The 27,119-nt window shown below is 42.6% G+C and overlaps 1 protein-coding gene across 12 annotated transcripts in view; it reads left to right on the forward strand.

Annotated features, from left to right (window-relative positions):
• Positions 1 to 27,119, forward strand: part of r3hcc1l (R3H domain and coiled-coil containing 1-like) — a 271,007-nt gene that overhangs the window by 32,733 nt on the left and 211,155 nt on the right. For 2 of the 12 annotated variants that reach the window (XM_069900335.1, XM_069900334.1), the window contains exon 1: positions 20,986 to 21,172. The exons of the other annotated variants lie outside the window; for them this stretch is intronic. The gene's annotated coding sequence lies outside the window, so the exon portion shown is untranslated. Of the gene's footprint in view, positions 1 to 20,985; positions 21,173 to 27,119 lie in introns of those variants that run through there. 12 annotated transcript variants of the gene reach the window in all.

Consider the following 27,119-nt stretch of genomic DNA (forward strand, 5'->3'; position numbering starts at 1 on the left):
ACTTGATGGACTGAATAGCCTATTTCTGCTTCTATGTCTTATGATCCTAACTGGCTCAAAAGAAATTTGACCACAACTGAAAGCTGATGGGACAGCAGTGGGACCAGGGCCTCTGAGGCTTGAGTGAACAAAGGAGACAGGCGTTGGACAAAGTGGCAGTCAAAGTAACAGAATTTCATTGTTACATTCTAAATGTAATATTACCTTTACCTTTTTACTGCAGTTATTTTAAGAACAACCGTCAGATTTTGAAGGAAAATGAATAAAAGCAGGAGAAAGTTGAATTCAATTAAAGTTTTCAGTATGGAGACAAATGGAATTCAATGATGAAACTCGTTTATAGTATAGTTCTGAAACTCGAAACAACTCACAACCAGAAGGATTGAGAGTCTATACTTGTAATATTTAATTTTCAGGGCCAGAAGAACGATTGTAAATAATTAACACATTAATAAAGGAGTATTTGCACCTGTAATTACTATCACTAAATATCAGCTACAGATTTGTTTTGCATGTATTCCACAAATCCACCAACTCTGGCCCTTGGTGAATGTCGGCATTGAGGCAGATTGCAGTGCAATGGCTTCACAAGGCCAGTGATAGCCTGGCGACGTGGGGTAGAAGATGTTATGTTTTCACTTTATTTGTCACAAAATACCTAGTACAGAGAGGGGTTCATCTACGAACAGACCAAAACGTTATCTCTAACATTACATACAGCTGTATAAAGAGAAACATTTACAGAGTAGAGGATTACATTTATTTATTTATTTATGCGGCACGGTAACAGGCCATTTCAGCCCTTGAGTCCATGCCACCCAATTAACCTACAAACCCAGCATGTTTTGAATGGTGGGAGGAAACCGAAGCCCCCATGGGAAAAACCCCACAGACACAGGGAGAATGTACAAACTCCTTATAGATAGCATGGAATTTGAACCCTGATTTCTATCACTGGCACCGTACCAGCGCTGTGCTAACTGAACATTACAGCATAGTACAGGCCCTTTGGCCCACAAACTAAACCTTTCCTACCTTACACAGAAGCTTCTATTTTTCTTACATACATGTGCCAAAGAGTCTTTTAAATGTCCCTATTGTACCAGTCTCCACCACCACTCCTGGCCATGAATTCCAGGCACCCAGTATTCTCTGTGTTTAAAAAAAAAATGCCCCTGATATCTTCCTTAAACTTTCCTCCCATCACTTTGTACAGATGTCCTCTGGCGTTTGTCACTCTTGCCCTGGAAAACACTGCTGGCTGTCACACTATCTATGCTTCTTATAATCTTGTAGACCTCTATTAAGTCACCTTTCATCCTTCTCCAAAGAGAAAAGTTCTAGCTCTGTCAGTGTTGCCGCATAAGACACATTCTCCAATCCAAGCAGCATCCTGATAAATCTCCTCTACACCCTCTTCATTAGCTTCCAAATGAAAAGGAAGATCAATTAGCACCGAGCGAGGGCAGCATGAGAGCACTGCTATGGGATTTATTCAGGAGCCTGATGCTGAAGTGGAGAAACCGTCTTCAAACCTATTGGTGCATGTTTCATACTCTTAGGCTTTGTCCCTGTTGGGAGAAGGGAAAAGAGAGTGTGTCCAGGAGCAAAAATCTGTTGGAGTAACTCAGCAAGTCAAGTAACATCAGTGTGGGGGTGGGTGGAGGGTGGGGGTGAGACTGAATGGTGAGAAAGGAGAAAAGTCTTGAAGGGTTCCAACCCGAAATATCGATCATTCTTTCTTCCAATTACAGTAAATTATGACTTGGTCAGTAATCTTTGGCATTAAATGTGCATCAGCCCTTCAATAGAGCTTTCTGCAATGTTTTTGAATGAATAACAACTCATTATTTTGATAGCCAAACACAACCTCCTGGTTGTGTTTTCTTATGCGAGATTCAGTAGCTGAAATGGGTCTGTGTGGATCAATTTTTGAGGTCGATTAATGAGAGGACAGTGCTTAACGGAGTTAGGAAATGTGACCATCTGTGTGTTCAAGTGATTTGTAAAATGCCATTTTCTGAAGAGTGGCCTCCTGGTATTCCAATCTCTTGCTATATTTGAGATTCTGCCATCTGCAATTGATGTTGGATCTTACAACATTTGTAAAAAAAAAACTATTGGTAATGGCATTTTAATAAAACTGTTTGTGACTGCTCTAATGTCATGAGATTTATTGCACTTTGAGGATGTCAGATTTGCTATTTCACATTATTTTTTTCACTTTGCTTATATTTATGAAATTATCAATGAAATTGAAAAATAATATTAAAACCCTAAAGGATGACAAGGGCATTTTCCACCTTTATGGAAATGGGATTTGGTCAGATGGGTGCAACCTCTGAAGGTTGGCATGGACCTGATAGGTCAAAGTTCCTGGTTCTGTGCCTTATTATTTCAGGTAAGCACAGTTATGTTGTGTCATCCCCTTTGGTTTTGTCAGTAACTTTGCAGGTCTCTCATCCTCCTCTTCCTGTTAACTCAACTTTGACATCAATATTAACCTCCAGTTTCTTTCCCCCCCCCCCACCCCACTCTCTTTTTCTCCCTTCCTCCAGACCCCCCACCCCCTTCCCTTTCTTCTCCTATTGGAGCACTTCTCAGCCTCTGCCCTCTTGCCCTATCACATCTCAGCTTCTTTCTCTTCACCCTCCCACTTGTTTGGGATTATTACCTGTTGGCCTGTGTTCCTCCCCTTTCCCTCTCTTCCCCACTCCACTTTTTTTCATCAGTCATTTGCCTGATTTTCCACTCTCCTGAAGGAGGACTTAGGCCCAAAATGTTGACTGCCTTTTGCTTCCTGTGGATGCTACGTGACCTGTTGAGTTTCTCCAGCACTTTTATGTATTGCACTAAATCCCTAGCATCTGTAGATTTTCTTGTTTAAATTCTTTGGATTTTTTTAAATGAAATCCACTTTCACCACTTTTCAGATAGATCCTGAGATTGTTGAGAGAACGAAACTCCCTTCATGACTCCCTTATGGATTTTTTCGCCAATATTTATATTTATGATGTCAAGTTATTTTCCCACAGACAAAAGGCTGCAGTGTTTTTTCCATTGTACTATTGAATAATGTTACATTAAAACATCTTTTGAAACTTCATGTCTTGGAAATCCTTTTGTTGGTTACCTCTTAACCTTCTCCAGTCCTAGTCTCATTAAAATCATCCCAGCTATTGTAAACTTTTGTATAGCGAACATTAATGTCACTTGCAATGTGACCGCAGCCCTTACCTGAGTGAAAAGTGAAGTGGAAGCTGTGTAATATCACAATGTAATATACAAGCACAAGCTTGATAACATTGCTAGCTGACCTAGCTCATTATCTTTGCTTCTTAACACCACTGGCTATAAGGTGATTTCACTTTCTTTGTTTTTTCAAGAATAGGGTAGCCATTTTTCGAGATCTGAATGTGACTGACAAAGCCGGCATTTATGCCCATCCCAGATTGCCCTTGAAAAGGAGGTGGTGAGTCACCATTTTGAGAAGCTGGAGTCATTCTAATGAAGATGCTACTTGCTGTGCTATTGATTGGGTATTTCCAGGAATTGGATCTAGTGACTAGAATAGATAGCAGTACAGCAAGGAAGAGGCCTCGATGTCTGTGCAGTACATGATGCCAAATTAAAGTAAATCTCTTCTGCCTTTGAAAGAATATTCTTTAATTTCCCAGCCAAATTGGTGTGCAGCTTAGAAGACAGCATGCGGGTGGTGTTGCTCCCATGCATTTGAAGTCTTCGTCCTCCTCTGTGGTAGAGGTTCGAGGTACTGCTAGAGTAGCCTAATTGAATGACTGTCATGCATTTGCAATATGTACAGGTGGTGGTGATTGGAGGGGGAGGAGGTGTCAATATGTATGTTTAGGGTGGTGAGAAGGTCCCAGTTGTTGGGAAGCTTTGTCTTGATGTTGGAGTTCTTCATTGTTGTTGCAGCTGCTTTCATCCAGACAGAGTGCATTCCAGAATCAGCTTACTGTCATGAACGTGTCAGGAAATTTGTTATTTTGAGGTAGAAAATACAAGATTTAAAAAAATAAATAACTAGTGCAAAGAAGAGAAAAAGTGAGATAGCATCCATAAGTTCATTGTCCATTCAAAAATCTTATGGCAGAGGGGAAGAAACTGGCTTTGTGACTGAGTGTATGTCTTCAGGCTTCTGTACCTCCTTCCTGATGGTAGCAATGAGGGAAGGGCATGGCTTGGGTGGTGAGGACCCTTGATGATAAAAGCTACTTTTTTGAGGCATTGTCTCTTAAAGATATCCATAAAGGAGTGAAGACTGATGTTCATGATGGCACTGGTCAGGTTCACAACTCTCTGTAGCCTGTTCCTGTCCTGTGCATTGGCACCTCCATACAGACCTTGATGTAACCAGTTGGAATGCTCTCCACAGTACATCTGTAGAAATTTACAAGAGTCATCACACTTACTGCATGTGCAGGCGACAGAAGACTTTGGGATGTCAGAGGGTGAATCACCTACTGTTGGGTACCCACCTGCTGTTGTAGTCACTATTTTTGCAGCAGGTTCCTGGTTAGGGTGAAGCTGCTGATGTGGGAGACCCCACAATAGTAATGATATTGAGTTTCTCTTGTTAGAGATGTCCATTTTCTGGCACTTCTGTGCCATTTATCAGCATTTACTTGAATGGTGTTTGCGTTCTTCTGCACGCAATCATAATCTGGTTGATTTGGTGGAGAGGAGTGAAATGGAATTTAACATTGCACAATCATTAGTAAATATTAATATTTCTGACAGAAGAATAGAAGGAATATCATTGAAGAAGCAGTGAAAGATGGTTTGCCATAGTACACTGTCCCAAGATCCTGGTGATATTTTGGAGTTGGGATGATTGACATCTGATAATAACAGCCATTTCCTTTATACGAGATAGTATTCCAGCATTGGAGTGTGTTCGCATTGATGCTTAGTTTTTCCGACCTGTTTAATGACACACTTGGTCAACCATTGAGGTTAGCGCGACGCTATTACTGCTCCAGTGACCTGGGTATGAATCTGACACTGTCTGTTCAGAGTTTATACGTTCTCCCCATGTCTGCATGCATTTTCCACAGGTACTCCAGTATCCTGCCACCTTCCAAAAATGTACAGATTTGTTGGTTAATTTTGGTGTAATTGAGTGGCACGGGCTTAAATGGCTGGAATAGGCTTCTACTGTGCTGTAAATAAAATTTAAAACAAAATTAAATTAAATTCCTACCTTGATATTGTTAGGTCTGCTTTGTTCATGAATGAGTGAGACAAACACCAGACTGAGTCGAAATCAGGGTTCTTTGTTCTTTATTACCGGATTGTAACACTTGCGACTAACAATGTTAGTCGGAGAATGCATTCTGCCGTTATCAGCAAAATGGTGATTTTTTATACCCTTGGATACATGCTTAGAACATCATCATATCATTACTTGTCCAATGACTAAAACTGTTGCTATCCTTTCCCTGCTAGCTTCCTGCCTCTCAATCCATCAATGTCTCTCTTATCTTGTAAGTACAAGGATGCATTCACATCTTGTTACAGCCCTGTACAGGGTAACTCTTACACATTCCCATCTCATGATGTTTTACCTTACAATATGCAAAACAATCATATTCAGCCACCCTATGGAATTCTACTGTTCAGTCTATGTTTGGGCCAAGGCTGTAATGGTGGTAAAGTGGGGAAAAAGCCAAATTTGGGACGAGTGAGCAGATTATTGGTGAATTTGTTTCAGTATACAGTAAGGAACATACTCTGTGGCTTTCAAAGCAGTTAAGAATGATCCAAATTGGTTGTTTCTCAAGTCAAGTTTATTTCAAGTACAATCCAATGAAACAGCGTTCTCTGGTCCTCAGAGCAAAACACGCAGACACACAACCAGACATGACACACATACAGACAAACAATACATATGCAGGACAAGTTTTCATATATATATATAGATAAATATTGTTTCCTAAATTGAGAGTCTCAAATGGTTAGTGTGAGCAGTTCCTTTGGTTGTTCAGCATTCTCACTGCCCGTGGGAAGAAGCTGTTCCTCAGCCCAGTGGTGCTGGCTCTGATACTCCTGTATCTCTTTCCCAATGGGAGCAGCTGAAAGATGCTGTGTGCAGGGTGGAAGGGGTCCTCACTGGTTTTGCACGCCCTCTTCAGGCAACGATCCTATAGATCACATTGATTGGGGGGGGGGGGGGTGGGGAGAGAAGGAGACCTCAATGATACGCTCTGCCACTCTTATGGTCCTGTGGATTGACATTTCTCTTCATCAACTGTACCACACTATGATGCAAATGGCCAGGATGGTTTTGGTAGAGCTCCTTTCGAAGGATGATATAATGGTGACTTGAAGCCCTGTCCACTTCAGTCTTCTCAGTTGCTGTTGTGCCTTCCTGACAAGTGAGGAGAAATTTTGTGATCTGTAGCCACATATTGGCAAGAATGACAGATTTACTGCCAAAAAAGATTGAATTACTGAAATTATTTTTTTACAAATTTCATAGCTGCTGTGCTGGGATTTGGGACCCTGGAAGGCTCATCTGAGCTTCTAGATTAGTGGTCTGGTAACTAATTGTTATGCCACCACCATTTCTATTTCTGTAAATTCAAACTGAACTGAACTTCTGTGTGGAGATCCATATTCTCATTCTCACCGTCCTCTGCTTTCCCCACAGTTTGAAACATCTGCTTTATCTCATTGACCTGTGCCTTGGATTTAAGTAGAGTCCTGGCATGTAGTATTCTCTGAATACTGTTAGTTTGAGACAAAGTCCCATTATTTTTAATATATACTTTCAGTTATAAGATTGTATAGATCACTAATAGATTGTTCTCTAAATTCACAATTTTAATTTAAAAAGAACATATGGTTTCATAAGATACGGGTGAGCTTCAATGGATGCTACCTGATAATCCAAAAAAATATATAACTTCTGAAAAATTGGTTATGAAGTGATTGAGGGTATTTATTTTTCATCATATATTAAAATGCATTAGGACACTTCTTGTTGGCTTGTGTGGGGTGATATGAAGAAGAACATGGCGCTTGTTCTGCAGTAGCAGTATTCGAAGGTGCTATTCGTATACAATACTTGCTTTACCTGCATTCCCCAAGTTAGTCAGAAGACCTGGATTGATGGTTTTTCCCTTAGGATGCATGTCAAGATGTGCAGTGTGCCTTCCTCGCTGAACTAGAATGTCAGTGGCGAAGACTTAAATTCTTGACACCTGATCAAGAGGGAGTGGAAGTGTTTCAGCCTGTGGACTGAATATGAAGCTTTCCTTGAACACTATTCTAATAAAAATAACTTTGTTGCTAACTGTGTGCACCTCTGCCATGATGCCTAATTTGGTAGCTTTCCTTACATAGAATTCGACTTGTCAATATCAGGAAATTTCACTTCTTAAGACTTAGAATAACCCTTTAAGGAAGGTTCTGCTGATCAGATCTCACCTTTAACCAAAGGTATTTTATTTAACCAGGTACATCTAGAAATGCTGAAATTATATATCTGCATTCAGTCCCATTTAGAACATGGGCAAAAGATGAACAACCTGAAAATACTTGCATGACAGCAGTATGGAATTATTAAGAGTATGCTGTTTGCGACGTTTTTAGTAAATTTAATGCCACTAGAAGTTTGCAGGATATTTATTTTCACAGTGATTTTTAATGCTGTTTTTCAGATTTTCACCTTCTGGTGAATCAGTAAAATTACTCAGTATCTGCCATTTTTTTAGAATATTTTATTTACAAATTTTAAACCACAATAATAATTACATTTCATTAAATTCAAAAATCATTTCAAAAAGTTATACATGTGGTGTATGAACCCTCCCTAAAACCTCTAGAAAGAAAAAAGAAAAATAAGAAAAAGAGATTAAAGAAAGAAGGACTGGAGAATAAGTGACAAATTGACCAAATATTAGATCTTATTTATAAAAATAGCACTGGAGGTAGCGAAAAAATATATCGCAATCGCTTGCAAGTCCAACTCCCCTCTACTTGTAGCATGATGGATTGCGGAGATGAACAGCTGTGTACCCATGGAAAAAAAAATCACGTATAACTTAAAGAATAAATATGATACTTTTGTAAAGGTCTGGCAGCCATAGAGACCCAGATACAGTAATAAAAAGGAACCAAAAAAGGATATAAAAGTAACTATTATATGTACAAAAACATTTTCCCCAACTGTACTCTATATACTTAAAATATATGTAAGGTCTGACAGTGAACATATCTGTATGTATGGAGGTGAGGAGGGAGGGAGGGACCGTTTTGTTTTGTTTGTGAGAAAATGTTTAATATATTGTATATTTAAAATGTTACTATGTATATTAAAAAAAAATGAAAATAAAATATTCCCAGAAAAAGGATCGGAGAATGTCAGGGGAATAAAGCTTTTATATCATAAAGTCTAATATTGGAGGTTAACAAGTGAAGTCTTCAGAGAGTTTATCAAGCATGCAAACCCATATTTTGTAAATATGGGTGCCATATATTCCAAAACAAATGGTATTTATTTCATAAACTCTAAGTAATCTCTGATGGTATACAGCTATGAAGTTCTGCGTGCCATCTTTCCATACCTAAATCTATATCTGACTTCCATGACATTGCTATGCATTTCGTAGAAACTACTAAAGCAATTTGTACAAATTCAATTTGATACATAGTTAATTTTAATGTTACTTAATAAGAATAACATTGAATACTGTGGGAACTTGACCCCCATAATCCGTTCCCAAAAAATGACCAACTTCCAACCAAAAATATCTAACTTTAGGACACTGCCAAGTAGAGTGCAAAAAAGTTCCAATCTCATGTCCACTCCTAAAACATAAATCTGATATAGCAGGATTCAGTCTATTTACTTTTTATGGAGTCGAATGTAACTGATGCAAAAAATTATATTGAACTAACCTATATCTATTTATAATTTTTGTCATTATTTTTACACAATTCCATTTAATCATTCTTATTTATTTGTCTATTTAAATCTACAGTATCTCCCTTTAAAAATGTGAAGAGTTTCAGTTCAACTCCAAAGATTATACGGGATGTGATGGGTGGATAGAGTGAGATAATTGCAGAATGCAAATTGTATGTTTAGCCAGCAATAGAAGTATAAGATTTTATATTTGGAAAGACTGTGTAGGATCAGTTATTTTAAATTTAATTAATTTTTATAAATTATATGTTGACATACAGTACGGTAACAGGCCATTTTGGCCCACGAGTCCGTGCCGCTTAATTACACCCAATTAACCTACATCCCCGGGTCATTTTGAACGGTGGGAGGAAACCGGAGCCCTGGTGAAAACTCATGCAGACACAGGGAGAACATTCAAACTCCTTACAGATAGCGCAGGATTTGAACCCTGGCCATGATCGCTGATGCTGTGAAGGTGTTGCACTAACTGCTACGCCAACCGTGCAGCTCTATGTAGACTCTTTGCCGATTTTGGAACATTAAGATGTGGGAATGGGAAGACATTAACCCTCTTGAGCCAGTCAGTGAAGTCATGATTCATGTCATAATTCCATCTCCCTGTCCATGCTAGTCACACACTTGACTAACAGAATGCACCAAAGTCCTCAAGTGATTTTTTTGTGGGTGTGTGATCTCTGGTTGGTTTGGTTGCTTGATCTGTGGAAGAAAGTGCTTGGAGGAAATATAAAGAAGGAAAAGAGTTTTGTGAAGTTCAGTACAGGTTTGTAAAGGGCAAAATAAATGTAATGCTTTACTTCCAGAAGGAGACACCTCTGAGAGATGATGGTTTGAGCTGAAAACAAATTCTGCTTTCTTCTATCGATCCAAGTGACTCTGGGAGTTTTCTATAGAAAGAACCTTTGCATGGAGTAAGATAGATCAGCTTGTTGAGTAGTGTCACGACAACAACTTTGCACTCAACATCAGCAAAGCTAAGGAATTGATTGGGGTCTTCAGGAAGGGGAAGCCAGGAGAACCAGACTTTGAGGGGACAGCAGAGGAGAGGGTAAGAAACTTAAAATTCCTGGGTGTCAACATCTCTGAAGACCTATCCTGGGGCCATCATGTCAATGCAATCATGAAGAAGGCTCGGCATCAGATATTTTTCAATAAGAGTTTGAAGATATTTGGTATGTCACTAAAGACTCTAAAAAAACTTCCACAGGTGTACTGTGGAGAGTATTCCAATTGGTTGCATCACTCTATGGTATGGAGGTGCCAATGCACAGGACAAGAACAGGCTACAGAGGGTTGTAAACTTGGCCAGCACCATCATGGGCATCAGTGTTCACTCTGTTAACATCTTTAAGAGGCGGCGCCTCAAGAAAGCATCTTATAGCATCAAGGACCCTCACCACTCAGGCCATACCCTTTTCTTACTGCTACCATCAGGAAGGAGATACAGGAGCCTGAAGGCACACACTCAATATAACAAACACAGATTCTTCCCCTCTGAATGGACAATGGACCACAGCACTACCTTACTTTTTTCTCTTTTTTGCACTAGTTATTTATTTTTTAATGGAATTGTACATTATAGTAATTTTGCATCTTCTGCACCATACTGCTGCCGCAAAATAACAGATTTTGTGACATACATTCATGACAATAAACTGATTCTTCTGATTTTCATGGTTGCATGGTCTGTTTAAAAAGAAAATCACTCTGTGTAAAGCAACCGCTTGTTTTGGCAAAGTCTCCTCAGAAATGTGTGGAGCGGGAACTTCAGGTCAAGACATTGGAGGGAAGTGTTAACATGACATCGCAAACCAACTTGTTAGTATTGTTACTTGGTGGATTACAGTAGCCACAATCTTTTAAACTGCACCCCATTGTTTGGATGGAAATTTTAGCTTGGGTCATTCAGAATTGATATTGTGCTCCTCTGAGCTCAGAACAAGAGTAAAACTTTGATGTAATTGACTGGTTGTACCACAATTTGGAAAGAATTGATAAAGAGCATCCCAAGGTGATGAAGAAGGCTCATGGAACACTCTTCTCCATTGGAGTGAGCACTGAGTGCAAGAGATGAGGTGCCATGTTTTAGCTGTATAATATGTTGGTTAGGCCACACTTGGGAGTTTGTGTGCAGTTTTGGTTCCCATGCTTTTGGAATGTTGTGCCTAATCTAGAAGGGGTTCAGGAAAGATTATAAAGATCTTGCCAGTAGTGAAAGATTTGAGTAATAAGGAGAATCCAAAAGGAGGCTGAGGGGTAACCTTATTGTAGTTTATAAAATCATGGCAGGGCATGGATATGTGAGATAGTCTTTTTTTCTAATGTGGGGGTGACATAGGATTAAGGTGTGAGGGGAAAGATTTAAAAGGGCCCTGAATTTTTAAAAAATAATATTTTTTTTGGATTGCTATGTATATATATTGTTTGTGTGCAGGGTGTACTGTGTGTGTGTGTGTGTGTGTGTGTGTGTGTTCACTATGATGTGCTGTTTCGTCAGGTTTTATATGTATGATCAACCAAAGGAGCCACACACACTAACCATCCGAGACTCTCATGTTCATGAAACTATTTATTTATTCATATAGATGAATACTTGTCCTGCATGTGTATTGTTTATCCCTGTGTGTGTTATGTCTGATTGTGTGTCTGCGTGTTTTGCACCGAGGACCAGAGAACGCTGTTTCGTTGGGTTGAACTTGAACAATCAGATGACAATAAACTTTAACTCGACTTGAGAGGCATCTTTCACGCACAGCATGTGGTGTATGTGTGGACTCAGCTGCTGGAAGAAGAGAATGAGGCAGGGATAATTACAGAGTTTAAACAACATTTGGACAGGTACAGGGATAGGAAAGGTTAAATGAAGGCAAATGGGATCCATTCAGGAAGTTGCCTTTGGGTCAAGTTGGGCCGAAGAACCTGTTTCTGTGAGGTCAAGCTCCTCGAATCTGGTGGCACCTTTCCATCTGCTATGCTGATGTCAGCATCTGATGTTGGGAATGTCTCACTGTCAAAGGAACCAAGACTGACAAGATCACCCAGATCTCAATGAATGGCGGATCGCACGTGACAGGCTTGGTGGCCTACTCGTGCTCCTCTTTCTTAAGTTCTTATGTATTGGCGATCGAGGCAAGTTTATTCTTTTGCTTTGGAGATGCACAAGGGCCATGTATTGAAGGCCAGAAGATTAGTAAAAAATGGCTGATGAAAGTGCATGTGCAAAATATTGCTTCTCCCCACCATCACTTATTATGCTGATTATGCCTCCCGGCAACCCTGCTTAAAATTGCTTCGGTTGTCATCTGAAGGCTTTATGCCAATCGGTCCTTCATGCAAAAGTCATTCTTTAATGGGAAGCTACATCATTTGTTCCAGGATGTGTTAGAATTTCACTTGTTCAAGGACAGAGGCCACGTCCCAGCAATGCAGTAAGTGGAGTTTAAAAATGTTTGCCTTGATCTGCTGTGGCCATACTTTCTGAGGTGCAAGGTTAATTCATTTTTATTGATAGAGCAATAGATTAGATGTAATTTAAGGAATCATTTGAAACTAAAATTATTCCTGAATGCTAGGAAGCTAGTTATTTGTGGGAAACTATTTTACTGGTACTGTGCTGAATACTTGGTAAGATTTCTCTGTTTTTATTCCTCATTTCTGGTCAAAATTTAAAATATAGGGTTGCAAATGCATGAGACAATCTAACTTAAATCCTTGCACTGTCAAATGTTGTTAGCATTCATTCAGCCTTTTCCCATTTCCTGCAAGCTTGCTGGAGGCAGGTAACTGCATCAGGACTGCAGTACTTGGCTGTCGGAATTATTTATGAGCCCATAAAAATTGTATTGCAACATTAAACGAAATTTGTCAAGAAAATGATGTACGTGGAGCATTATGCAAAAGTTGGATGTAGTGACCTTTCTTAAACAGCAGCAAACCTTGAATAAAATATTATTTGGACTGTGCAAAAATCCTTCTTTGGCCAAATTCCACCCCCCACACCATTCCCAAATGCTCTGAGTCATTGCTGGGACGCATCTTCAGAAGCACTTGTCAGCATCTGTTGGAAATGTATGCTATCCTCAGTCGATGTCGATGGGAGTCACCAATGGTGATCAAGAGTAGGAATGCCCTTCATTTTCACTTCCCTAATTTGAGAGTGCTGAGGTCAGCTAAAATACTCCAGTTTGAGACATCTTCGTACATGCCTAAATCCAAAAGCAAAATTCTCGAAAGACTCAGCAGGTTAAGTAACATCCGGGAAGGGAGCAGCAGTTCTATTTCAGGTGGATGTGTTTTTTTTAATCAGAAGGTAATCCATTGCAAATTTTTACAGAAGCATTTAGCAAATGCCAGTTTGGGTTAAGGGTTGGTGAGTGTGCAGGATGGTGAAAGCTTGGACACACAGCAGTTTGGCAGTTTCTTTGCTGAGTTGAAGCAGAGGCAGGGGAGAAGCACATGAGAACAATAAAAGCTAGGTCCCAGCAGCTGATGAGTTGAAAGAAGGGCGGAGAGTTGGGTGACATTACAAAGGAAGGTACATGCAGTGTAGGTGAACACATGAACCTTGTCTCAGTCGAATTTTACCCCCAGGGATGATACTAATTGTTGAGTAAATAAAATTGAATATATTGAAGTACTTGCTGAGTCTAGATTGGCCGCAGTTTTTGCGTGCTATCAGGGCTCAAGGCTTGTCAGATGATTCAGTAACAAATGTCCAGCAATGACATTAATTGTGTAGCGACAGTGAGAAGGAATGCAAAATCTCTGCAATTTTTAGAGCTGAATGGTTTTAATTATATAATCATTCAGGACCTTAATGTGATAGGATTTTTATGATCCCTTTTCTATAAACTGCAAACCCAATAATGCAAATCCTCCTGGTTGGAAGATTTTGTGCATTTTATTGAATACTCCCCTTTAAAATATTATAACCCACTTTCAGGCAGCAGCACTTTGCAACGCACAGCTTTCCTGCGATAGAAAAGTAAATGGAATTTCATTTTCTCAGCAACTAATATCAATTTTCAGAGTATTTGCATTTAAGCTCGTGTGATAATTGTTGAGCAAGCTGTTTTTTTAGTTCAGAACACATTAGTTATTATGAAACCAAAGTCCTGTCACATAGTGCCAGAAATCACAAAGGTGAGATAAGTCGTAAAGTTAGCAGTACTTGGGTTGTAATTGCAGGGTTTTTTTTGTCAGCATAATCCAAAAGCATGTGGCAGACCTGATGTATGGGATCAACACATGGCAAGGTATCTCACTGGATGAAATTCTGAGAGTGGCATGCACCAAATCTGCAGATTACAGATCGGGAAGTAGGGTAGAGAGAAGAGAGGCAAACTATCGCACAGTTTGGAAGAGGGACTAATGTGATGAAGGTTGTTTGTAATGCAAGAACAGGAGCTATAAATGAAGGATGTGTATATTAAGTTCAGACAAGAGGAACTTTCAAAGGAGCAATAATAAGTCAAATTAAAGAAATAGTGGTACTTTGGGAATAGTGAAGGAGAATGATATAACGTCAAAATGCGTCACGTGTGTTTTTAATTTTACACATGCAGTAAATTATAAAATTATGCTAAGTATTACTTGCTCAAATATAGCAGGCTCTTTGAACTTGCTTGAGTTTTCTCTCGTGCTATGTAGCAGTAGTATCTCAGACTACCACCAATAATTTTTGTAAATGAGGGGAAATAAAAGTATTTCCTTTCACATCTGTGAGGGATTCTCAGCCGAGAATTTGAGGGCCAACTCTTGTCCAGTTTCTTTGTGATGCCTTGAATTTGGCATTATTTCTATGGTTGGATTCTCTTTTAAAGTCTATTTTTGTGTGCAGAATGTTTGCAAATTCCCCCATTCTCTCTGATAAATTCAAAAACAAAAGCTGCACCTTTCTTGAGTCAGGTTATCAGCCGATTTCTATAAGTCATCATTTTTTTCTCGTCTTGAGAACTTTGATTCAACTATTCAGCACTGCCCAAATGAGGATTGTTCCAGGCTGCAAGCTGTGACAACTGAGAGCAAATGAAGTGAACAGATTTTAATTTAAAATTGCTTTATTCAATAATTCTAACAATTCAGTTACATTCACACTTCATTGTGTAATTCACTTTGATTACTTCAAGATGTTGCATATTTTATTGAAAAATACCTGATTTTATCAAGGTTCTGAAAGAAAAAACTTTCACAGTAGTAAGGAAATTGCAGGAATCTATGAAGAATGTGATATTAAGACACTTAGAAAATAATTGAGCAGAGTCAGCAGGATTTATGAAGAGGAAATTGTATTTGTCTAATCAATTGAAGTTAAGGATGTAAATAGTAGAGCAGATAAAGGGGAAAAGTGGATGTGGTATATTAGGATTTTTAGAAGACTTTGAATCAAAATCAGAATTGGGTCAAAATCAGGTTTGTCTTGAATATGTGCCACAAAATTTGTTGTTTTGCAGCATTGCGTATTACCAATGCAAAATTGCTATAAATTATATTTCCTTAAAGACATTATTTAAAAATAATTAGTGAAAAAAGTGAGAGAGTAATGTGGTTCATTGTCCATTCAGAAATCTGATGGCAGAGGGAAAGAAGCTGTTTTTGTACTGTTGGGTACAAAGTTTAGACCACCTGGTTTGGGGATATGATACAAGCTCAGATTGAGAGTTGGTTGTCAGAAAGCAGAGGGTAAGTATGTAATTTGCAGCCTTCTACACTATCCACAACACTCCAACCTTTGTATAACTTACAAGCATGCTGACCCACCCCTCCACTTCTTCATCCAAGGCACATAAAAATTACAAGAGCAGGGCTTCTCGAATAGATCCCTACGGAATGCCACAAGTCCAGGCTAAATATAAGTTTTGTCCACTACCACTACTTTCTACAGGCAATCCCATTCCAAATCTATGCAGCCAAGGTCCCATGCCTCATGACTTTCTGAATGAGCCTACCATAGGGGATCATGTCAGATGCCTTTCTAAAATCCAAATTAATCACATCCACCACCCTACCTTTGTCATTTTCTTTTGTCACCTCCTCAAAAAACTCATCATGAGCCAAGGCCTGCCCCTCATAAAGCCATGCTGACTGTACCTTAGAAGATCATGCTTCTCTGAATGCTTGTAAATCCTTTCTTAAACAAGAAAGGTAAGCGGGAGAATTTATTTTATCTTGTTTTTATTTTATCAGTACTCTTCCTCATTTTAGAATAAAGAAGTAAAAACACACAAGTCTGCAGACACTTTGGTTGAAGTAAAAAAAATACAATGCTGAGAAGCTCACCAGGTCAAACAGTGTACTTTATATAGCAAAGATACAGAACCAATATTTTGGGCTTGAGCCCTTCATCAAGGTATGGACAAAATGAGGACAGGTGCCCAAACAAAAGGTGGAGGTGGGCAGGGACAGGGGAGGAGCACAGTCCTACTGGCAGGAGGTAATAGGTGGATAAGGGAGGGAGGGCACACCAGCAGAAGACAAGGGGAGGGAGGGATTGGCTTTGTGAGAGCTGGAGGAAAGAAGACAGAGGGTTGGACAGAGGGGAAGAACGGGGAGTAGACTAGCAGAAACCAGAAAAGTCGACATTAATGCCATCCAGTGGAGAGTGCCGAGACAGAAAATTAAGTGTTGTTCCTCCAATTTATGGGTTTGGTGGGATTGTACATATGGACAGACATATGACCATGGGAGTGGGGCACAGAATTGAAATGATTGGTCACTGGTAGGTCCCTGTCAGTGATGTGGACAGACCGAAGGTGCTGAGCAAAGCGATATCCCAGTCTGCGCCCAGTCTCTCCAAATAAAGTTTGGTCAATTCAGCAGTAATTCTGGGAATGAAGGACTTGCAACTATTCTGATCTTTTGTCATAATTGGAAAGAGTTAAGATAGCTTTTAAGAATGCAGTTCTGTCAACAGTTCAGGGGTACAGACGGGAAAGCGGAGCTGAGGCCAAGATTATCCATGGTGTCATTGAATTGGGAAGCAGGCTGAAGGGTTGCATGGCCAATTCTAGTTCTTATTTCATACAATATGTTAGTTCTTGGAGAGATAAGGAGCAAAGGATAGATGCAAAGTGGGAAAAATTACATTCAAAAATATTGATGCTACACCAAGGTGAAGTTAGGAGCTGATGGAATAAAAAGATATGCATTTCCAGATAGCTGAACTCTTTAAAGCAGCCATTCTCATGGCCCCCTTTGTACTCTGTTCAAAGTTTATGGGCCTCCTTCCCTATGAAGCTGTTACATTTAGTTGGGTTCTTCTGTATATCTCTCCTACCAACCATATAAAAAGAAAACACAAAAATAAATTATGATTTCAGTCTGTGGCCCCCATTGAGAATGGGCTACTCTCAAGGTATCAGCAGTGGCTTTTTGTTTGGATGCTGTATTCAACATAAAGTGCCTGATTAAACATTGAGGTGATGCTCCTGGGCTCCACTGCAACAATGTAGGAGGTTGAGAACAGTGTGGGAGTAGGGCAGAGAATTAACAGTTCACAATGGGAAGCTCATTCATGCTTATCTGCTTGTGAATTGAATGGAGATATTAAACGAAGTAATGACCCACTCTAGTTTTGGATTGCTGATGTAGATTAACGTTCTTCTCATTGATCTTTCCTCCCCACATCTTTTGCTTCCTCCATCAACAATGTGGAATCATTGAAATTTTACATCCTCGAGAACCCCCTTGCCATGCCAGGCAAAGGAAGAGCCATTTCGGCCATTTCCTTATCCCAACAATCGGTTCATTAGCCTAGATCACTGCGTAAAGACCTCACCAGGTAACTTTTACATGTAGTGAGGATTAATACCGCTACCATTCATTCCACAAGGGATGGGTGAAAACATTTTAATTCGCCACTAATCCTATAGGTTTCATTGTCTGTGTATCTTTTTTTTTGACTGCTTGCTAAGGGAAATTAGGAGGAACCTATAATATGGGGACAGCTAGCATCTTTTACCAGGGTGACAGTAACAAGTACAAGAGGACATCTGCTTAACATGAAGGGAAGAAAGTTCAGGGGAGTTGTCAGAGGTGTGTCTTTTACACAGAGAGTGGTAGGTGCCTGGAATGGATTGCCAGAGGTGAGAATGGAAGCTGGTACAATAGGGACATTTAAAAGGCTCTTAGACAGGCTAGGAAGAATAGAGGGTTATAGGTGTGAGGTAGGGGAAAAATGAGATTGATGTGCACTAGGTCGGCCCAACATCATGGACTGAAGGGTCTGTATTCTCTGAAATGGTTCTTTTTTACTGTTTCATGGTCTTTTATTGTTTGTATATCTATCTAATCTCCCCTTCTAGCCTTCATTGTGCCAAGGAAACACAACCCCAACGGATAAATGACAAAATCTTAATGAATTTTATCTGCACTTGTCAGTTTCTTTTGTATAATGCAGTGACCAGCTAGACCACTCTAGTTGTGGCCTTATTATTGATTAAAAGTTTTTCATTATATGGAATGTCGTTCATAGAGATGTATCACACAGAAACAGGGCCTTTGGGTAACCATGTGCAGTCCACTTTACCTGTATTAAGCCCTTAGCCTTTAAGGAAGCAAGATCAGGATTGGTCGTCCATCCATAATCACCCCTGAGAAGTCACTCGTGAGGCATTATCCTGGACTGCTTTTGTTCTGAAGTTTAATATTTTCGGACCAGTAGGTGAAACATCTTCAAAACAGGATGTCCAAGGTTCCTTTATTGCATTTTAATAATGCAGAAAATGTAATATTACATGAAATTTCCTTCTGTCTGCCGTAGGCAAAGAGTCACCATTAGCATTGCCCGGGAGAGAGAAGCAAAAGAGAGTCCCTTCAGAGGCACTGAGTGTTTGTGGATTTGATTCCAGTGCTCCCATAGCCTTTGCAGCCTCAAAGACTCCTGTACAATTCATTGGCTCCCTGAGCTCCAGATCCATACTACTGACATAATCAGGGACCCTTTGGTGCCTGAGGCCCTTTGGGAGCCCTCCTTGACTTTACCACCCTCATGAACCCCGATGCTGTGAACCCCTGAACTACAGGTTGCTGACTCCCTTCACTGGTCCACTGCCGTGGACACCATCTTGTAGTCTGCAATCCCTCTGGCCGCTGCCGAGCACGTGCATCGCCATCTTGGGCGCAGACCTCCGTGGTTGCAGGATTTTAATTAAAAACGCTGTCGGCTCCTTTAACAGGCCATTTAACATTTGTGTGGAATGGATGGTTGACTCTATGGAGGAATTGGTGTCTCCCCTCTCACGGATCTGCCGTTATAGCAGCGCTGCTATTTTTTTTTTGTCGTGTGACTTGAAAGGAGATCATGGGTGATATGACAATGTTCTGGTGTTTCTGTGCCTCAGCCAAATGAGACAAGTACCCCATGCATATTCTTAATCACCATATCCACTACTTTCAAGGTACAGTGACAAAATGATTAAGGTACTGGACTACTATTCAGAGGATCATTGATCTGGAGAAGCATTTAAAATCCCTCAATACAATGGGTGATGGGGGAAATTTAACTTTATTGTAAGTACTTGGACTGGAAAAGCGTCACAGCATACGGGCCTAATTAGAACAAATTAGTAGAGTGCAGGTCAGCGTGGATGAGGTGAGACAAAGGGGCCCATTTCTGTGCTGGATGATTCGATATATGTGCAATGAAACAGGCAAGGCATCCATGTGATCACCCCATTGTTGTGAAAACTCAAGTTCTTACTTGAAGGCTACTGAACTACCCACCGAAATTACTCACTGATTGCTTCCTGCAGCCTAGAATTTTCTCCTTTGCTATCAACAATGAGGATTTTTAAAAAAAATTATACTTTCTAATTTCTTAATCATGGCAGCTTTTGAGCATAAATCATTGATCACATGCAATAAATGAAACCTGCACAACTTCAATACCCAGAGCTGTCCAGTTATAAAGTTCCTTTGGACAATTAAATATGATGAACCATTTTAGGGCCAACTGACCTGCATGAAAAAAAAATCTCAGGGATATATGGGATTCGAGGGGATGCTGAGCACGAGAAGGGCTTCGGGCGCTGATCGTGTTGGAGGTTCGGGTTGCCGATGGATTGTACAGGAGTCTGTGTGGCTGTAGTGGCTGTTGGAGCACTGGAGGCGAGTCCACGGACGCTCAGTGTCTCTGAAGCTACTCTCCTTTGCCTCTCTTTCTCTCGTACTGTAAGCGATGCTGAGCGACTTTAATAGTTAGGGTTTACAAATTGGATTTTCACATGAGTTTAACCTGCCAATTTAGCAGGCTAATTGGTGGGTAGAATTCTTAAAAAACTGTACGGGTTGGCAAACCACCTCGGAGGTGGATTGCCGACCCATGTAGATGTACCATGTAGCTGATGCTGCTCAATTTTTAACTGATAGATGGCTGCCCCGTTGGAAGATGCTTGCGTGTGTGCTCACATCATCAGTGACATGTTGGTGTGAGTTTCGAGTGTGCAGAGTGAGCAGCTCAGGTTAGGTTGCTATGATAAACAGCACGTGTCCATAAAGTGAATATAGATCAGTTTTAGCGACTTCCAGTGGGGATAGCACTGACTTCCGGCAGGTACATGACGTGTCAAGCACCCAGCTCATTAAAGGGGCAGGATCACCCTTAAATTGGCCAGTTGCCCTTTGACTAGCCAACTTAGAGCTCAGAGTGTAAGGGGCTGCAGGGCCTGCTATACGGGTAGGAAACATGGGCCCCGAGCAGCCTCAGTTTGTAAACCCCTTGTGGCATTTTTGTGTAATATTACACGTTTGGTACTGTGTTGTGTATTGACCTATGTGTTGTGTGGTTTTATATTAAAAAGTGACAGTTTGCCTTTGAGAGCCAAGATGAAGGTGGACTGCTGAGAGTGAGAGAGAGAAAGTGGGAGACGGACTGGGCATGTGCAGAGATGATCTAGAAATTTCTGAACTTGGAAGACAAACCACCTCTGTGTGTGCTGTGGAGTGGAAGGAGGCCCAAGCACGAGTCATTGTCTGGGAGGCAGTTTAGAATGTTGGGAATTTTAATAGGGATGAACATTCCGAAGGCAGCCAGAAGGATCCAGACCAAGCCTTTGTTCCTCTCTCGGCAAGCAACACAAGAAGGCCCCTTCGAATTTTATGCTCTCATTCATGACTGAAGGTTTCATTTCGGTTAAAGAAGGATCCAATCAATTGCCAGTTTAAATCCTGCAGGATACTGGAGGAGCCCAATCACTTGTATTAAGCAAGTTTTGAATTTTGGTGAGGAGACCGATACTGGATTGCTTAAGGTGGTATGTGAGTGGGAAGGGAAGGATGAGAATCACTGCTCTAGAACCAATTGTTAGTGAAATATTTTGCTTGATAAAAATTGTCATTAGTCCATTTCCTTTGGAGTTATGAAACTGTGCATATAACGAGTCAATTTGGGACGATTAAAACAGTGATTTTCAAACTTTTTCTTTCCACCCACATACCACCTTAAGCAATCCCTTACTAATTACAGAGCATTTATTCATCCTATGGCATATGGAATACTTAAAGTGGTATGTGAGTGGAAAGAAAATGGTTGAGAATGACTGGGCTAAAATTTTAACATCTACATTTAATAAAGAAATTGGCCTCTAAGAGGTGCAATTAGGTCTTTGTTCTTAAAAGCTTTTTGGATCAAATTGATGTAAAACTGGATGATTTAAGAAAGAGAATGGATGATTATGGGAACGGATCTCTGCTGTTGAAAAAACTGTGGGAACAGCTGATGTGAGAGTCGATGATCTGGATGATATCTGCGGTGGACTAACTGATACTATTAAGAAGTTATCACAGAAACTCGTAGACTTAGAAGAAATAGGAGGCAACAAAACCTGGGCTTGAAGGAAGATACTGAAATTGGGCAAACCACCAAGTTCTTTGCTTACTTACTTTGTGAAGCTTTTTGATCTGCGTTTTTGCAGTCTGCTCCAGAGTTGGACATGCACACAGATATTTAATACCTAAACCAGCTTCTGGGTATGGACCCCGTTTGGTTATTCTAAGAGTGCACCATTATCAAATTAAGAGTTCTTCTTGTATGTGAATCTCATTGTAGAGGAATGCTTGTAGATGTACCTCAGGGGAGAAGTCTTTCACAATGCATCAGAATTGTGAAAGACTTCTCCCCTCAGGTATTGAAGGAGTGTGCTGCTTGCAGAGAAGTTATGTCAAAACTGCATAAATGTGGCTGTAAACCTGCATTTCTGTACCCTTTGCATTTCCTGATAAGCCTAAGAATTGGCTATGTTCAGTTCAGGAAGCCCAGAAATATTTGGAAGACTTTTTGTAATCTTCTCGACTGCAGTAATTGCACTGAAACAGTTAACTTTTTTTAAAGTTCCCTTTAAAATCAATGCAGGTTTTTTTTATGTGTAAGGTCATTTCAGATGTTATTTTCTTTGTTGTTTCAATAATAATATAAGTAGTAAGAATTTATTTAGGACAAGGACATTTAGGTAGTGTTCAGTATTTTTTATTCTGGTGAAAGAATTTCAAAATTGCCATAAATTGCATAAATTGCCCTTTGATTTTTTTTTTGGGTGCAAGATGCAGGTGTTTGTTTCCTCTGGAAGTACTAACAAGATTACATTAGAATTGGAGCTGCGCCAGTAGGAAGATTGGGGGGGTTAATTCAGTTAGTTGATCTTTAGGGATCCAACCTTTCCCTTTATTCAACATAATATTTTGTGTCTGATACTAGTGGTCGTTTTGTGATGGCACATCCTCGTGGCGAGAAGATGGTGCTGTCGGGGGACCTCTGTGCCATGTGGGTTAGAGGAAGGTGCACGCCTTGGGCAAGCGTGGTGACGTCACTGCCGATGGGGCGGAGCTCATGCCGCCCTTAAAGGGACGCACCTGAAGTTTGAATAAACAGTTCGTTGAAACCTCCAACGTGGTCGTGGTGTGTTTCAATTTGTGTAGCAGTCACTACATTGATGACTCCACTGAGTCCAGACCGTTTTCTGGCCTCCCAATATGGATTCCACAGCAATCAATGTTGTCGCGGTGAAACATTCCCCCCCCCCCCACCCGCCTTCTGGACGCATCGCCCACGCACTTGGTTCGGACAGGCGGAAGGGCAGTTTCGCCTCCGACACATCACATCAGACACCACGATGTTCTACCATGTCTTGAGCGTGCTCGATGAAGAAACCGCAGCCAGGGTGGACGACCTCATCCACAAGCCACCGGAGGAAGGTAAATATCTCCCTCTCAAAAACCTCCTCGGCACCTTCGGCCTCTCCCCGTGGCAACGCGCCTCCAAGCTCCTACACCTGAATGGTCTGGGCAACAGAACCCCATCTGCCCTCATGGATGAAATGCTGGCGCTAGCAGAGGGCCACAGACCCTGCTTCATTTTTGAACAGATTTTCCTCGAACAGCTGCCTGAGGACATACAACCCCTGCAGGCAGGTGAGGATTTCTCAGATCCACGCCGAGTTGCAGCCCGTTCAGACATCCTCTGGCGGACCAAGCGAGAAAACGAGGCTGCCCTCAGCCAGGTCACCCACCCAGGGCCCAATCGGCCACAAGCGCCCCGTGACCGACAAGTCTGGTGGCCAACGTTTCCTGGTTGACACCAGAGCTGAACTGAGCATGCTCCCCCTGACTGCCAACGAGACCCGCACCTACGCATGGGGCCCAACCCTAAGAGTGGCCAACGGATCCTCCATCAAGACCTTCGGCACACGCAGCACACAGATCCAGATCGGCAAGGACAAGTTTCGCTGGAAGTTCGTACTGGCCTCTGTGGGCACAACGCTGTTGTGAGCTGATTTCCTCCGGGCGCACAGCCTGTTGGTGGACATCAAAGACAAGCAGTTGGTAAATGCCCGCACCTTCCAATCCGTCCGCCTTGACGAAACAGATGCATGCAGCCCGGGGATAGCTTCCATCAGCACCCCCAAGGACAAGTATTTTCTCATGCTCGACGAGTTCCCCTCCATTCTGCAGCTGCAATTTACTTTCGCCATGCTTCAACATGGAGTCTGCAACCACATCTCGACCCAGGGCCCCCTCCATGCCAAAGCCAGGCGGTTGTCCCTCGAGAAGCTGCAACTGGCAAAAGAGGACTTCTCCCGACTGCAGGAGCTGGGGATCATCCTCAGATCGGATAGCCCTTGGGCCTCCCCCCCCTCCCCCAAATGGTCCCCAAGACTTCCAGGGGTTGGCTCCCAGGCGGGGACTACCGTCGCTTCAATGGTGTGACCACGCAGATCGATAAGCCATCCCGCACATACAGGACTTTGCAGCCAACTTGCACAGTGCCTGGGTTTTCTTGAAAGTCGACCTGGTACGGGGTTACCACCAGATCCTGATCCACCCCGACGACATCGGCAAGACCGTGATCGTCATCCTGTTCGGCCTCTTCGAGTTCCTGTGGATGCCCTTTGGCCTCAAAAACGCGGCCCAGACATTCCAACGCCTGATGGACGCAGTGGGCAGAGACTTAGACTTCGTGTTTATTTATCTCATCAACATCCTCATCGCCAGTCGGGACCACGGCGAACACAAGGTCTATCTCTGTGCGCTATTCACCTGCATGGCAGAGTTCGGCCTTACGGTCACCGTGGCCAAGTGCCAGTTCGGCAAACAATCCCTGCAGTCCCTGGGTCGTACCATCTCCACGGACGGAACTGCCCCGGCACCCGAGAAGGTCGCAGCCGTATGCCAATTCCTGAAGCCTGACACCCTCAAGAGCCTACAGGAATTCACCGGCATGGTCAACTTTTACCACCGGTTCATCCCAGGGGCGGCTCTCATCATGCGGCCAATGTTCGCACTGATCACCGCCAAGAACAAAATCCTGGAATAGACGGAAGAGGCCAAGAACGCTTTTATTGCTACGAAAGATGCCCTGATGAGCGCCGCCCTGATGAGCGCCACCCTACTAGCCCACCCGCAGCCAGATGCCCAAACCGCGCTCTCAGTGGATGCGTCAGCCACGGCCATCAGGGGCATCCTGGAGCATTCAGTCAATGGCTAGTGGTGCCCGCTTGCCTTCTTCAGCAGGCACTTCCACCCCCCGGAACTGAAATACGGTGCCTTTGACAGAGAAGTCCTGGCCTTGTACCTGGCCATCAGACACTTTTGGTACTTCCTGGAGGGCAGGCTATTCACCGTGTTCACTGACCACAAACCGCTCACGCAGGCCCTCGCAATGTCAAAGGGCCCCTGGTCGGTGTACCAGCAGCGGTATCTGTCCTACATATCGGAGTTCACCACCGACATCCGACTCCAAGAAGGTAAGGACAAAGTCGTGGCAGACGCGCTCTCAAGGCCCAACATCCACAGCCTCGCCCCAGGCCTGGACTGGACCCAGCTAGCACAGGTGCAAAAGGAGGATACAGACACACAAGCTTTCCACACTGCCATCACGGGTCTCCAGCTCCAGGACCTCAAGCTGCCAGACAGCCCCGACACAGTGCTCTGCAACGTCTCCAACAGCTCGCCGCTCCCAGTATCCCACCACAATGGAGGCCATAGGCCTTCAGCATGGTCCACTATTTGGCCCACCCCTCGGTCAAGACCTCGGTTCGCATAGTAGTGGAATATTTCATGTGGCACGGCCTTAAGAAGCAGGTAGCCCAGATGGCGAGAAACTGCATGCAGTGTTAGATGTCCAAGGTCCAGCGCCATGAAAAGACCCTGGTACAGCAGTTTGACTCCACGGCCAAGAAGTTCGAGCACATACACATCGACATCATGGGCCCCCTGCCAGCATCCATGGACGCCCGCTATTTGTTGATAGTGGACGACTGCGCGATGAGGTGGCCAGAAGCCATCCCACTGAGGGACACGTTCACCAAGACCTGCGCCAGGAACTTACTCGCCCCCTGGATCGCCAAGTTCTGGATCCTGGCGTACATGACGAGCGACAGGGGTGCCCAGTTCACATCCTCCCTCTGGTCACAGCTGACAAACCTCTTGGGGATCAAGCTCCACCACACCACTGCATACCATCCTCAAGCCAACAGCTTAGTGGAGCGCTTTCACGGGCACCTAAAGTCGGCCCTCATGGCTTGCCTCACCGGTCCCAGCTGAACAGACGAATTGCCCTGGGTCCTGCTCGGCATCAGAACGGATCTGAATGAAGACCTACAGGTATCATCCACAGAGTTGATCTACGGCGCGCCACTGTCACTACCCAGGGAGTTCTTTGGTCCAAGCATCGGCTCCGCGATCGAGAGTCGGACCTTGCTGGCAGACTTGCGGGGTAAGCTCGCCTCACGAGTGCCGCCACCACCAACCCACCACAACAGCCGCCCATCCTGCTTCCCCAAGGAGCTGGCCACAGCCGATTTTGTTTTCATCCGGCAAGGACCACACACCGCACCCCTACAACGTTCAGGCAAGACGTTCACCCTGGACATTGGGGGCAAGGGGGAATTATTCACAGTCGACTGACTCAAAGCGGCACACCTGGACCTTAGCCAGCCGGTAGTGACGGCCCAGCCGAAATGACGAGGTCGGCCGCCCAGGTGGTGAAACACATAAGCCGGTTCTGGGGGGGGGGGGGGATTGTGTGGCGGCCCACATCCTCGTTGTGAACCAGCCCTGTTTGTACCACTGTGCTAGTGGAGCAGCCGCGAGAAGATGGCACCGCCGGGGACCTCCATGCCGCATGGGATAGAGCAAGGTGCACGTCTCGGGCAAGCAGGGGCAGAGCTCACACCACCCTTAAAGGGACGCGCGCGAAGTTTGAATAAACAGTTTGTTGAAACCTCCAACGTGGTTGTGGTGTGTTTCAATCTGTGTAGCAGTCGCTACAGTTTTGTGATTGTGTCAGGCAAATTATACAATAAGATGGTGATTTTTGCCAATGTTTATTCTCCTCATATCAATGATCCGGGATTTTTTTTGAGCATTTGTTCTCTTTTTTGCCTGATTTGAGTGTATATTCCCTTGTGCTGGATGGAGACTTTAATTGCTGGCTTGACCCTATCTTGGACTGCTTGTCCTCCAACCCAGCGGTCTGAACAAATCAGCTTTATTTATTCATTCCTTTTTTATTAAAATGTGGTATTTTAGATGTTTGGGATATTTTGCATCCAAAGGACAGGGAATATTCTTTTTTTTCTCATGTCCATCATACTTATTCACAGATTGATTATTTTTTTATTGGTAGTCAAATGATTCCATTAACTTGATCCTATGAATACAAGAACATATTAAT

This window comes from Narcine bancroftii, chromosome 10 (genome assembly GCF_036971445.1).
Source record: "Narcine bancroftii isolate sNarBan1 chromosome 10, sNarBan1.hap1, whole genome shotgun sequence".
Lineage (NCBI taxonomy): Eukaryota > Metazoa > Chordata > Chondrichthyes > Torpediniformes > Narcinidae > Narcine > Narcine bancroftii.